The 15,182-nt window shown below is 45.7% G+C and overlaps 1 protein-coding gene across 23 annotated transcripts in view; it reads left to right on the top strand.

Annotated features, from left to right (window-relative positions):
• The window catches only part of ABHD12 (abhydrolase domain containing 12, lysophospholipase), a 99,718-nt gene that overhangs the window by 32,061 nt on the left and 52,475 nt on the right, over positions 1 to 15,182 (top strand). The window contains exon 3 of one of the 23 annotated variants that reach the window (XM_089896532.1): positions 7,955 to 8,043. The exons of 21 other annotated variants lie outside the window; for them this stretch is intronic. The gene's annotated coding sequence lies outside the window, so the exon portion shown is untranslated. Of the gene's footprint in view, positions 1 to 7,954; positions 8,044 to 14,624; positions 15,071 to 15,182 lie in introns of those variants that run through there. One more of the 23 variants, XM_022594161.2, reaches the window with a different exon arrangement.

Here is a 15,182-nt window from a genome sequence, read left to right as displayed (position 1 = left end):
TGTGGAGCACGGGCTCTAGGTATAGGGGCTTCAGTAGTTGTGGCACGTGGGCTCAATAGTTGTGGCTCGCGGGCTCTAGAGCACAGGCTCAGTAGTTGTGGCACGTGGGCTTAGTTGCTCCACAGTATGTGGGATCTTCCCAGACCAGGGCTTGAACCCGTGTCCCCTGCATTGGCAGGCGGATTCTTAACCACTGTGCCACCAGGGGAGTCCTGCATGTATCTTTTTGAATTATAGATTTGTCCAGGTATGTTCCCAGGAGTGGGATTGCTGGATCATATGGTAATTCTATTTTTATTTTTCTTAGGAACCTCCATACTGTTTTCCATAGTGGCTGTACCAACTTACATTCCCACCAACAGGTGGGAGGAGGGTTCCCTTTTCTCCACACCCTCTCCAGCATTTGTTATTTGTAGATGTTTTAATGATGGTTATTGTGACCAGTGTGAGGTGCTACCTCATTGTAGTTTTGATTTGCATTTGTCTAATAGTTAGTGATGTCGAGCATCTTTTCATGTGCCTACTGGCCATCTGTATGTCTTCTTTGGAGAAATATCTTTTAAGGTCTTCTGCCCATTTTTCGATTGGGTTGTTTGTTTTTTTGTTGTTGAGTTGTATGAGCTGTTTGTATATTTTGGAGATTAAGCCCTTGTCTGTCGCATCATTTGCAAATATTTTCTCCCATTCCATAGGTTATCTTTTCGGTTTTTTTTTAAGAATATTTATCCAGTGTCAAGGTCAGAGAAGAATGTATACCCTTAGAGGAAGAAAGCGTAAAGAAAAAGACTAATACAATAAGAACAGAAAAAAATTGAAAATTCTCTTATAATTACAAATTTTACCAAATAAAAAGACAAATGACAGAGGGAAATATTTTAGAAATATATAAAACGTCAGACAGAGGGACAATATCCTTAATATATAAGTAATTGTAAGAGGAGAGCACAATTAGATTGAACAGCCAGGGAGACTTTGGAGCAAGCAGCCTTGACGCTGAAACCTGGAGGAAGCACAGGGCTGGGGACATGAACTGGTCTCAGAGGTGGGGAAGCATTAGGCCCGTGCAGGTAACTGATAGCTGGAGGGTCAGAGGTGGGCAGTCCCCCCAGGACCTGTTTCAGATGCTCTTGCATGTAAAGGTTTAAGTGAGACAGTGATATGACCAAGTTTGCCTTTGAAAAGGGTCTCTCTGGCTGTATAGCAGGCAGGCGGAGGTTGGGGGTTCCATTTAAGAAGTCTCTTCAGGAGACCAAGGTATTGATCTCCAAAATGGGATGGGTTCACCCAGGAGGTGGGTGAGACACAGTCATTAAGGTATGGGAAGGAAATATTGGGACTTCTAATTATATTCATATTCAGATATTAACCACCCAGTTATACATGTGTTTAATTTAAAATGAATGTATATATTGAGGGCATGTTCCAAAAATGTTACTGATTGAATGTGTAATCAAGAAAGTTTAGGGCTGCTGGTCTAGGCAAGATATGTGGCTGGCCTGGAGCAGAGAGGCAGCAGATGAGGTGACTAGAGGTGTATGGGTTTGAAATGTTTTGGAGTCTTGGTGTGCATTGGAAGTGGAGGTGGGGCAAGAAGCGGTATCAGGAATGACTGCTGGGGGTCTGCCACGGGCACAGGTATTTGCTGAGATGGAGAACTGGAGGGGAAGCAGATGGAAGCAGAGGGGGAGAGGGTGGAAGATCAAGCATTTGGTTTTGGACATGGTAGTTTTGATTTGCCTGTGGGACTCCACATGGAGACACTGAAGATAGCTGGGTATACAGCGCTGTACCTGGAGCTCAGTCCTTTGAGGCCTGCACGTTGTTGATCTGACCGGAGTGTTGGTCAGGGCAGACCAGGTCATGCAGCAGAACCCCTGGGTCACTGGTATATTTCTTACCCCACTGTGTGTCTGGTGTGGCCTCTGCTTGTTGTGGTCACTGAGGATCCAGGCCAGCAGGGCCTCCAGCTCCACACACCCTCCGCCTTGTGGACCGTTGCTGCTCCTGAAGCGGAAGAGACATGGTCTCTCTGCTCACATTTCATTAGCCAAAGCAAGTCACTTGGCCGCCCCTAACTCTAAAGGGGAAGGGGGATGTGCCATCCTGCCCTGGGCCCAGGAAGGCACAGAGCCAGAGAGAACGGTGAGCAGCACTGGCGACTGCCATATATTCTGTGCAAGAGCTGATGGGCTCGGCTGTTTTTAGCAGATGACAGTCGAGTAGCACTGGGCCCGCAGCACAGAGCACTGTGCTCCCCTCTTCGCTGCCTTAGGGCATGTCCTGGGGGCCTAGGGCAGAACGCCACTCAAGCTGAACAGGAAGGTCCTGTGACTCTGCTAGAAAACGCAAGTGTCCTGGGGAGCAAGGGACCAAGGGCCGCAGAAGTGAGGTGGGTCTGCCTGTGAGCTGCCAGAGCCGGGTGGGGTCCACCCCGGAGGAGGCTGGCAGCCCCACCACAGCCCTGCACCCACTTCCCGCTTAGCTTCCCTTCTGATGCTGCATGCCACATTACTGGCGTCATTTCTGAAGCATGAAACTACTGCTTTTAAGCACTAACGTGGTTAAAGAGTAATTGTAATTTAGGATACCAGAGCAGGAAATTAGAGCTCAGCTGGGTAGTTCGGCCAAGCAGGGCTGGACAAAGCCAGCCCAGGACAGAAGCTCTTTCAGTTCAGCTCAGTGTTCCTTCTCCATGTGCGAGACCGAGACCATGACCGTGCTGAGCATTTCACGTCCTTGTTCGTTTACTCTGCACAACGGGCCTTTCAGGTAGATTCCATTAGAGTGAGGGAACTGAGGCTCAGAGAGTCGGGCTGTGAGGAGTGACAGGCCATCTCTGCCTCCACTGCTATGCAGAGCCCAGGTTTGGGAGCACGGTGCCTCGCACTTTACAGGTGCTCCCGCTGGAGGGAAGCACCGCAAGGGCCCCAGCTGCCTGAGGGGCTGTTTTACTGGATGGGGGCCTTGCTCTGAGTCTTCACCCAGCACTCTGTTCCCTCCCCTGGCAGAGGAATCAGGCAGGTTATTGAAACATCTAACTCGGGAACAGTAAGGTGAAAAGCAAATCACTATCAATTTGGAAATCGGAGGGGGAAGCAGGTGCCATTCCTGCACCTGCCTCCTCACACATTTTCCCAGAACTGCAGCCCTTCTGCCTGTCTGGGCGCATCTGAGGGTTGCTCACCGGGGCTCGTGGAGGTGGAGTCGGTCCCCAGGTTGGTCCCTGAAGGGCTCCAGTCCTGGTGCTAGAGAGGTGGACACATCCACAGCAGCAGTGGGTATGCTGGCTGAGGTCACACATCCAGGAAGGAGAGGGTGGCCAGTTCCCAACAGTTTTAAACCATTGGGTGTCGGAGCAGCGCATGGGAAATGGCTGTTCGGAAGCTGATAGGCTTAGTTGCATAGAGAATCTTGCGAGCGCTGAGCATTTATTGCCTAAGGGAAGTCTGAGGGCTTGTGCCAGCTGCCCTGTAGAGGGCCTGTGGGAAATGAAGCCTCCACAGCGTCAGGTGCTGGGAGCAGGCAGACCAGCAGGAGTTACTGTGGGGGCCTGGCCTTAGGTATCATTTCTCCTGTTCAGTTTGGCAGGTGCTGTTTGACTGGAACACACTAAGGTATACTTTTGTTTTTCATCTCCATAGTGCAGGAACTACATTGATATAAACAAGCTCATTCACTGAAGTTTTCCTCAGTAAAGAACATCTTTTGGGCTTCCTTGGTTCCTAGATTTGGCTTCTGTTCTTTCAAGAAAGGTGTCTCTCTCTCTCTCTCTCTCTCTTTTTTTAATTTAATTTCATTTATTTGGTTGCACCGGGTCTTAGTTGCAGCAGGCGGGCTCCTTAGTTGCGGCTCGCCAGCTCCATGTTTGTGGCATGCAAACTCTTGGTTGCGGTGTGCGTGTGGGATCTAGTTCCCTGACCAGGGATTGAACCCACCCCCCTGCTTTGGGAGTGCAGAGTATTAACCACTGCACCACCAGGGAAGTCCCAAGAAAGGCCTCTCTTTATCTACCCATCAGTGCTTCATATTATCGCCCTAGTTTCACAGCTCAAAGTGGGGAAAAAGAAGACAGCCTCCTTAAAGTATAAATGACAACTTTCATTTGGTGGCATGCAATGAAAGATCTTTAAAAATATATACCTTCTCAGTTTGCTCAAAAAAGGGGTTTTGCTCTTTTGGCAGGAAATGGTTAAAAAAAAATTTTTTTTTAATGACAGCTCCATCCACAGAAGTTTTCTTAGGCTGAGCTCAGAGACACAGCCTTTCTCATTAAACATGATGAGTGCAGCCTCATTCTTATTTTCTGTCTTGACCTTAAAATGGGGACAGGGCTTTGTTGTTTAAAATCTTCATTTGTTATCTGCCTGTTTTCCTTTGTTAGCAGAGAATGAGAGTGAACCCCTGCTAGTCTTGATGTCCTGCATGAACTGTTTTCCAGCTGCGGATTGACAGAGTATCCGACAGGGTTCACTTCTTAACACCTGCTGGTTCCTTCTAATACAGAATTTCCAGCTCTAGCCTCGCAGAGGACATGGTAGTGTTTATATGAGGTGGGGGCCTTTGGGAATGATGGTACTGGTATTTTTCCCATTTCCTGTTCCAAAGAGAGACTTTGACAGCTCAAACCTCTTACAAAGAAATAATGCTTCCATTGTTCAAAGCAGTTCAATTATGTTTGAGTATCTCTTTAGAAGGCACGGGAAGGAGAAGAAAAAGAGAGGTAGGAAAGGGAAAGCCCAGGTCAGATAAGCGAGCAGACAGAGAAGCGATGGGGCCAGTTTCTTGGTCTGAACTGCTGGAGGGGGTGTGAAGACTGTCGTTCTGAGAAGATGGGATGGATGGTCAAGAGCTGAGCAGACCAGACAAGTTCATTTTTCTTCTAGTGTAACCTTTATTAATTTTTTCTGACAGTACAGTCCTGTCTTGCATAGGATTTTGCGGACTCAGTAGTTTGGCTTGCTGGATTTGGTTTGGTGTTGTCATGTTCCCCAGGTCGCTTGGGATCCTGTGTGTCTCTGTGAATGGTCTGACCCAAGAACGTCTTTGTCTTGGACATCAGGAAAGATGGCCTGCGTTCAGTTCCACATGGACCGTGTGCTCATACACGAGCCTCAGTTTCTCATCTGGAACCTGGGTCTTATATACAACATTTTAATGGCCCAGAAGGCATGAGGCCTGGCAATTGATGCCAAAAAGTCAGCCATAAGTGTGAATGAACTTCTGTGGAAGGACCTGTTTTGGCACCAGAGCTGAGGTCAGTTGCAGGAGAGTCCTCCCACTGTGGAAGCCAGTAGGTGTCTCCTTCACTGCCGTTCCTGCCTCCCATCCTGCTTCTGGGACAGCATACACCCCTGTGTCTGGCTTCCACCTCCCACAGCGGTGAACTGGCACTGCAGGTAGGAGCAGTCCTTAGGGCCAAATTCTGGTTATTGGTTTTTTGCTTACTCCCAGATACAGTTTCCTGCTTCATTGAGCTTATTTGATCTGTCGAGGCCAAACACTCCTTTTTGTTTGTTTGCTTATGAAAGTGGTTTAAGTCTTAAAATTAGAACCTTCAGGTCCTGTCCTGAGAGACTGAACGGCTCCTTTGGCCACTCCAGGGTGGCTTCCTTTGTCCCCAGTTCTCTGTCCCTCCTAGTTTGTTTTTTTTTTTTTTTTTTTTTTTTTTTGCGGTACGTGGACCTCTCACTGTTGTGGCCTCTCCCGTTGCGGAGCACAGGCTCCGGACGCGCAGCCTCAGCGGCCATGGGTCACGGGCACAGCCGCTCCGCGGCATGTGGGGTTTTTCCGGACCGGGGCACGAACCCGTGTCCCCCGCATCGGCAGGCGGACTCTCAACCACTGCGCTACCAGGGAAGCCCCCTCCTAGGTTTCTACAGAGACTCTCAGGAAGGATTCAGGCATGCTCAGGACCCTTATTGGCCTGTTCCAACCCCAGGGGAAGGGAGATGCCATACAAAGCTCTGAAGTGCGGGTGGTGGCACATTAATGATCATGGGCATTGAGTCTGGCTCGGCAGGGACAGAGGGAAAGGCCGTGAAGGTGAAGTAAGTGGCAGTGTCGCAGGAAAGAAAGTGGGGCCAGAGAGGATGGTCATGTCCCAGGTCTCAGGTGAGTTCCTGGGACGGGGGACAGCCACTGAGTGTGGGTTCTTGGCTTTGCGCAGGAAAGAATTCAAGAGCGAGCCATAGTAAAGTAATAAAGTTTATTCAGGGACTTCCCTGGTGGCGCAGTGGTTAAGAATCTGCCTGCCTATGCAGGGGACACGGGTTTGAGCCCTGGTCTGGGAAGATCCCACGTGCCACGGAGCAACTAAGCCCGTGTGCCATAACTACTGAGCCTGCACTCTAGAGCCCACAGGCCACAACTACTGAGCCCACATGCCACAACTACTGGAGCCCGTGCACCTAGAGCCCGTGCTCCGCAACAAGAGAAGCCACCGCAATGAGAAGCCTGTGTACTGCAACAAAGAGTAGCCCCTGCTCGCCGCAACTAGAGAAAAATCCGTGCACAGCAACGAAGATCCAATGTAGCCAAAAATAAATAAATTAATTTTTTTAAAAAGGAAGTTTATTCAGGGAGATACACACTCCATAGACAGAGTGTAGGCCATCTCAGAAGGTGAGAGGCACCAGGGTACGGGGTTGTCAGTTTTTATAGGGGTGGGTAATTTCATAGGCTAATGAGTGGGAGGATTATTCCAACTATTTTGGGGAAAGGATGGGAATTTCCAGGAATTGGGCCACTGCCCACTTTGTGACCTTTATGTTTGGCCTTGGAACTGTCATGACGCCTGTGGATGTGTTATTTAGCATGTTGTATTACAGTGAGCGTATACTGAGGCTCAAGGTCTAGTGGAAGTCAACTCGTCCACCATCTTGGAGCTGGTTGGTTCTAACCAGTTTATGTTGTGTCCTTGATGGCTGTCATTCTTTTAAAGGTTATGCCCTGCCCCCTTCCTGTCTCAGCAAGTGCTGAGGTGCTCAGGGGCTGCTGGGTGGGCAGGCAGCTGTGGTCTCCTCAAGTCATACTTCAGACCAATAAAACTAGAATTTCTTTTTTTTCTTTCTTTAGTTTTATTATTATTTTTTCTTTTTCTTTTTTTGGCCACACTGCACGGCATTCAGGACCTTAGTTTCCTGACCAGGGAGCAAACCCATGCCTCCTGCAGTGGACCGCCAGGGAATTCCCAAAACTAGAATTTCTGAAGCAAGTTCCAGGCATTGATATTTTGTAAATTTCTCCAAAGATTCTAATACACAACCAAGTGACTGTCAACCAGAGCAACTTTCAGCGTAGATGCTTGGTTGAAGACACAAACTATGAAATAGAAGAAAACTGTGGAACTCAAGTGTAGTTGGAGCCCAGAGAAATTGGTGGTGGTTCTGATAATTTTCTGCATTAATGATCATGGGGCAGTCATTCTTTGATCAAACATTCACTGAGCACAAACTGTAGGCGTGGCATTGATTTAGCTACCACAGAGACAAAGGTGAAAGACGGGGTCCCTGCTGGAAGGACTTCATCTGTTGGAGAAAGATGGCCAGACCCGATGATTATGCTGCTGAGAGAAAAACTTTTCCAGCATAAATTTAGATCTGAAGTAATTGACAATAGACAGATTAACAGGAGAAAAGTTTATTATGCATGTGGGAGTGCTCTGTAACTAGAGCAGCTACCCAAACAGCCAGAGGGAAAGGGTTTATATTGCCAGTTTCATAAAGGGGAGGGGCAGGACTGAGGCTTGTTGATACAGTGTTTTTGGATGTCCTGTGCCCAAGGTCAGTCACCTCCCTGACTGGAGACCTCCCCAAGGGCGGTTTGTGGCAGCTACTCTTCTAGAGCTCTGCCTTAGGCAGAGGAGGGAATTTCCAATGAGATTTCTTTCTGCATCTATTAGAAATCAGATGTTTTCACTTTGAAGTAACTTTGACCATTTCTTTTGGGTCGCCAGTCCCCACATTCCCCCAGTTGAAACTTCCCAAGAAGTTTCACAAGCGAGGAGCTGGTTGATTGCTGCAGAGAGAAGACTCAGCTGACAAGGTGAGAAGTAGGCAATCTGCAGTAGGAAAGAAGACCTTGGGTTAGAACAAGCAAACAAAAAGAAAAACAAAGATTAATGGTTGGAGCAGATTCTAAACCCATTTTCTGAGTCCAGAGGGCAGTCAGTTGAGAAGATATTTAAACGTTGAGTTTGAAGCATTTTTAGGTTGTGGAGGGAGGATGGCAATAAGATGGATTTCCTGGTTTGCAGTTTGAATGTCTTTGGTAATGGCATCCCACACGTGATCTGCTGTGGTGAAGGCTCGAAAAGGTTTACATCAAGTTGACCAGCTTCATCCAGAAGGACTTTTCAGATCCTCAGGGAAGGGGAAACTGCACGACAGCCTGGAGTCCCATTGAGGATCTGGGCAGTCAGAGGGTGTGAAGAAAATTAGAAATGTTAACTTGGAGGGTTGTAACCAGGTATTGAAGGAAACCCAAAGAATTGAGAATTTGGTGAAGACTGATAAAATGTACAAGAGGGCAGGATCTAGACCAGTTTACAGATAGATAATAAAACCTCAACGATAATGAACAGGACTAGAAATCTGAATAACCCACAAGGGTGTGTTACAGTTTTCTGTTGAAACATAAAATTTCTCTCCACAGTCGTGTCCTTCTTTGATCAGAGATACTCAAAGTAAGATTATTTTTCTTTATTTAAAAAAAAAAAAAGATTTGGCCTAATCATTTACATAAGTGCAGCAAGCATGCCAGTTGACCACATAGGCCTCTTAAAAGTTTGCTTTGCTGGAACATTTTATAAGGAATCTCAGACTTTTAAAAGTCATTCGAAGCTAGGAAGCCAAGCCAAGAACTGCAGTACCTATAGATTTGGATGAATTCCTATCTTCCTGAAGTCCTTAAAATATCCTACAGTTTTGGGGCCTGCCAGGAAGTGACCTGTAAGTAAGGCTGGGACCTATGTAAATTAGGTACCAGGCCTATTTTTCTAAGAAGCGTTTCTAAACATTGGTTCCATAAAGTCAGCCTTAGTTCCTTAAAGCTGTCTGGTCGTATACAATTCTATGAACCATTTTTAAATATGCCATTCCAGTCAAAGCCTTGGTTATATAATCATTGTTTCCAATTGTGTTCTGCACAAGGAAGATGGATTCTTGCTGAAGTTATGCAAGTAACTACATTGCCATGAAAATAAGAATAGTCAGAGTCTCTGAATTCTGGAGGGATCAGGCAGGGGGAAAAAGATAAATGTTTATTACCAAAGTTAGTGTGCCCAATGCACAGTGAAGCCAAACAAACCAGCACATCAGAGTTTGGAGCAGAGAAAGGTTTATTGCAGGGCCAAGCAAGGAGAACCGGTGGCTCATGCTCAGAAACCCCTGATGGCTTTGGTGGAAAAGTTTTTATAGGCAAAATTTGGGGTGAGGGCTGCAGGGTGTGTAACTTTCTTCTGATTGGTTGGTGGTGAGGTATTACGATGGTGCTACAGGAATATTGTGCTCAGCCTGAAATTACCATCCTCCGCCTGGATGGGGGCCTTAGTTCCTGCAGAAGACACTCAAAGATATTGTTTTGTATATCCCTTGAGGAGGAACTAGGACCCTGCCCCAAGGGTGCACTGTTGTTCTTGACTGCCCCTCCCTTGTTTCTCATTGCCTCCTTTCCCCAATTAGCAGCTGTTTGAATCTGCCCTTTGGAAATCAGGGAAGGTCAAGGAGGCTGAGTGAAGCCTATCTCCTAGAAACAGGGGGTGCAGAAGGGCTTTTGTGCCCAGGAGGGCCCCACAGAGTCCTGCTTGGTTTCAGCTATTGTTGAAAAATCCATTCATAAAACTTTTATATCACGTCAGCCTGATACACTGGTTCTTTTATATTTATTTATTTATTTATTTATTTATTTTTGGCCACGTTGGGTCTTCATTGTTGCTCGCGGGCTTTCTCTGGTTGCAGCGAGCGGGGACTACTCTTCGTTGTGGTGCACGGGCTTCTCATTGCAATGGCTTCTCTTGCTGTGGAGCACGGGCTCTAGGCGCGCGGGCTTCAGTAGTTGTTGCTTGTGGGCTCTACAGCGCAGGCTTAGTAGTTGTGGCCCACAGGCTTAGTTGGTCCGCGGCATGTGGGATCTTCCCGGACCAGGGATTGAACCCATGTCCCTTGCATTGGCAGGCAGATTCTTAACCACTTCGCCACCAGGGAAGTCCGATACACTGGTTCTTAACAGTTATACTGAGATTGTTTCATGAATGCTGTAAGCTAGCCATCATCAAGTTATTTCCCTGTTTATTATTTTTATAACACGTGTGTTAGGCAAGTTTCAAAAAAAAAAATCACAGAATAAAAACCTTAGTTAAATACGTGGGTTTTGTTTTATTGCTGCACTTGATATACATGAAATAATGGATTTCAAGCAATTTTACTACATATCTACTTGTACTTTTATTCTTAGGTTGAGTTTATAATATTTATAATCTTAATAATCTAGTAGATTATACTAGGTTGTTATTCTACCTGGGTTTATTAGTCAGATAATGTGTGCTCATATTATACTTAATGCTGGTAACTCAGAGTGAAACCATGCACTTCAGGTGGGACTTGAACCCACATGCCAGGAGTTGAACCTGGTCAAAACCCACTGTCTTTTCATTGAGGTCACACACCTGGTCTCAGGACTTCATGAAGCTCAGGTTCCTTATGTCTTGTCGACTGAGAGACACAGTGATAGGTTGAAGTGGATTTATTTAGAGAGAAACACACTCCACAGAGTGTGGACCATCTCAGAAGGTGAGCGTCCCCGAAATATGGTGTGGTTAGCTTTTGTGGGCTGGGTAAATTTCATAGGCTAATGAGCAGGATTATTCCAACTATTTCGGGGAAGGGGCGGGGATTTCTAGGAATTGGGCCACTGCCTGCTTTTGGCCTTTTTTGGTTGGCCTCAGAACTGTCGTGGCACTGGTGGGTACGTCATTTAGCAAATGCATTACAATTAGCATATAATGAGGCTCAAGGTCTACTGGAAGTCGAATCTTCCACCATCTTGGATCTAGTTGGTTCTAACCAGTTTTTGTCTTGTCCTTTGGCTGTGTCACTCTTTTAAAGGTTGTGCCCTGCCCCCTTCCCTCCTGTTTCAAGAGGACAACTGCTTTTATTAAACTGACACCACTAAACTGGTTTTATTTATACATGAGCTTGAAAAATATTTGGGTTCTTATACTTCTGGGGGTTTTAGGAATATTTAATTTGTCACTTATTTCTCTTTAAGCCAGTTGGAACAGAGCTCCTTAAAGGGGTTTTATAAATTAATTTGGTAATACAATCCAGGGCTAGGAAAACATCACAAATACAGTGGACCCTTGAACAACACGGGTTTGAACTATGCGGGCGGGTCCACTCATAAACAGATTTTTTTTCACCAAAGACGTACCACAGTACCACATGATCCACGGTTGGTTGAATCCACAGAAGCAGAACCACAAAAATGGAGGGCCAACTTTAAGTTATACTCAGATTTTCAATTGCATGGAGGGTTGGCACCCCTAACCCCTTCGCTGTTCAAGGGTCAGCTGTAGCTTATATATGTACATACATACACACACATATGTCCATACATATGTAAACAGACAGTCAGATACAAAGAGAGATCTTACTGCACTCGTCCTGACAGCTGAGCCACCAGTCAGCATAATCACAGTCACACAAAACTCAGCAGCTTATGTAACGTAAGAGTTGGTTCTCGTCTTTGCCCTGCTTTATTTATCTTTTTATCTGAATTTAGTTTTGGGGAAATGGAACAATTTAAGGTACCTGCTCAAGATGAGGACTAATGCTTTTTTACTATATTTGACTTTTAAGATGTTCATTTCCCATGATATGTAATCCTGTGGAGGCAATGGACTACATTTCAGGTGAGGGACTTTTTGAGAATACCAAGCAGCAGTCTGGGTGTTTCCACAGCCCAGCTGCGTGGGTAAAACACCTGACCTATCTCCAATATGTCATTTTTCCTTTTCATCCTCAGGTAGAGGCTGTGTGGAGTCCCTGAGTCCCTTAACAGCCCCCCATGTAGGCAGGGGCCTAAAGCTCTAGTGGCTGTAGGGAGGTGGGGCTGGGGTGGGAAGGAAAAGGCCTGGCAGGGTGGACAGAAGGAGCTGGTAGAAAGGTCAGGCACGCGTACAGCCCTCTCTGGGATGCCTCCTGAGGAGACGGCTTGGGATTTCCAGACAGAAAGTAGAGTTAGGGGATCAGGGGATGAAAAATTACTGAGGAGATATCAAGGGTGGAGGGACTCTTGCTAAAGGCAGGTCAAGCGTTTAGACATCAAAGGTGGGGGGATGATGGACTTGATCAGATATCAAGGTGGGGGATGACTTAGCAGGATTCTTGCTAAAGGCAGGTCAAGGTCAAGGCAAGAGGGCTCAGTTCTTGGTAAAAGCTGAGAAAGTGAATGTCTAATGACTGCATCAAAATTTTACAAGTCAGGTGGTGTCAAATTCTTAGCTGTCAACAAAAATGAAAAAGGGCTTATTTGAGGTTTTTTTACTGTGTGATTTTGAGCATGTAACCCTGAAGAAGTGGTGATACTAGTAAACTTCCACTCCCTTTTACTGATGTGAACAAGTTCTCAATACTTATATGTTTAAAAACCAAAAACAGAAATAGAATTAATGCTAACCGCCCCACTTTTTTCTATCAATAAGTAATATATAGAGAGAGACATGATGCATTTGGGAAAGTAGTGGAATCCATCTCATTTAAAGATGTATTTTCAATAAAAGTTTACTTTTCATGCTTAATAATAATTTACCAAAAATATAACATATTTGTCATTTTGATTAATGTGTACGATAATAATTATAATAACTCAATCCAGAAGAAAATGATTTTAATGTAGAAGAGCCTTATTGCTACAGGTAGATACATTTTTTTCATTTCTATTTCTATATTTTTTTTTGTTCAAGAGGAATATGACAGCTAGTAAGTGGTAGATTGGATGCTGGACGAGATCATTTGACTTCAGAGCCGGCACCTTAACCACTACATTGTATGCCTTTCCTCAGTGAATGGGTAGACTGTACATGGAATTTAAGATGCCCTTTTAAACTTCTCCTGCATCATCTAGTTAACTCCTGTATTCCTGACTTAGTGTTTCCACCAGTGGCCCTTTCCCTGGAAGCCCAGACTAGGTCAGGTCACCCTGCACCAGATGCCTCTCTCACAGCCCATTAGTCTGCCCCGCTGAGCTGAGAGCACAGCAGAGACACAGACAGCATCGTCTGCTGCCCTTATTGTCCACTTGCCCCAGGAGTGCCCCGTGCTCAGTAACGACTGGTGGATGAGCCAGTGAATGAGTGAAAGGATTACATCGTCAGATATGCATATTTGTCATCAGCTTTATTGAGGTATTATTTACATCAGCTTTGTTGAAGTATTATTTACATGCGATAAAATTTACCAACATATACATTCATGTGTCCACAACCACAGTCCAGATAAAGAACATTTCTATCACTGCAAAAGTTGCCTCGTGCCCCTTGCAATCTCTTTCCTCTACTCCCAGCCTCTGAGGTCACTGTTCTGCATTTCTGTCTCTGTAGTTTTGCTTTTTCTGGAATTTCAGACAAATGGGATTATACAGTATGTAGTCTTTTGTGTCTGTCTTATTTAACTTAGCCTAATGCTTTTTTAAAAACTTTTTATTTATTTTTATAAATTTATTTATTTATTTTTGGCTGCATTTGCTCTTCGTTGCTGCACGCGGGCTTTCTCTAGTTGCGGCGCGTGGGCTTCTCATTGCGGTGGCTTCTCTTGTTGCGGAGCACAGGCTAGGCGCGCAGGCTTCAGTAGTTGTGGCACATGGGCTTAATTGCTCTGTGCCATGTGAGATCTTCCCGGACCAGTGCTCGAACCCGTGTCTCCTGCATTGGCAGGAGGATTCTAAACCACTGTGCCACCAAGGAAGCCCCTAGCCTAATGCATTCAGATCCTTCTGTATTGCAGTTCAAGGTATATTTTTTTAAACCACCTTACTTTTTTTCGAAATAGTCCAGAAATAAGTAACTAAACCCATTGAGGTTGAGACTTGATATGCTGAGATAAGCAGCAGTTTCCATGTGTGCTTGGGGCTCATGGGGTCCCCAGAACCCTTCAGCATGTCCGTGAGGTCAGAGAGATTTCATGGTAACACTGAGATGCTGTTTGCCATTTTCACTTTCATTCTCTCATGGGGTTTCGGGAGCTTTCCAGATGCTGCGTGACGTGTGGGATTGCAGCAGATTGAATGCAGAAGTAGATACGAGAACCCATCTGTCTTCTGTTAAGCTGTCTGACTTAAAGAAATTTGTAAAAATCTCCTCACTAAAATTTTTCGTTTTGGAAAATATAATCATTTTTTATAACATGTTAATTATATTTATTGTTGTTTATTGTTATTAGATGACTTAATAGATATTTTAAATTTTTCTTTAATTTCTCATAAAACAAACAGTAATAAACACAAATCATATGAACAGAAGCTCTTTTGGGCCCTCAATTTTTCAGTTGTAGAGAGGCCCTTAGTCCAAGAAGTTTGAGACTCTCTGGGCTAGGGACATTTTTTAACAGGGGATCAGGAACAGAATGAGGAAGTCTTGGAGCTGGTTGTGGATTAGAAGAGTCTTGAGACCTGGGATGATGACTTGGCCCGAGGTGCTCGCAAAAGGGGCCTCTGGAGGGTATGCGGGCAGAAATATGAGAACATGCAGTGGTGGCCAGAGCCTTCCGGCCAGCTGCCTCCCGGGACCTGGTGTGGCAGGTTCTGTCGCATACGTACTTCCTCTGATGGGTAGCCCACGCTTGCTTGCAGGAGGGCAGTCAGAGGCTCAGAGGCAGCCACTCTCCTGAGGTGAAGTTGCAGCTACTGTCTGACATGAAGTTGGGCACTTTCTGAGGATCTGATGGCTGTGCTGGGTTCTGATTCCAGGGCACACAAAGGAAATCAGCAGGACTGTTTCTTTGGCTTTCGGGAAACAAATTTTACCCTACTAGAGTAACTGGCAGAGTTCTAAGCGCAAATTAAAAGGCAAAAGCAGGTGGGAGGCTCCTCTTATCATTGGTGATACTCTTGTTGGAAACAAAATGTGTGGATCGTGGTCAGTGACGCTGTTAGTGAACCACAGCAGACTCACTCCTGCCTTTGACCTG

Source organism: Delphinapterus leucas, chromosome 15, assembly GCF_059928025.1.
Source record: "Delphinapterus leucas isolate spDelLeu-1000000601 "Yukka" chromosome 15, BTC_Dleu_Yukka2, whole genome shotgun sequence".
Taxonomy (NCBI): domain Eukaryota; kingdom Metazoa; phylum Chordata; class Mammalia; order Artiodactyla; family Monodontidae; genus Delphinapterus; species Delphinapterus leucas.
This window is presented reverse-complemented; position numbering and strand designations above follow the sequence as displayed.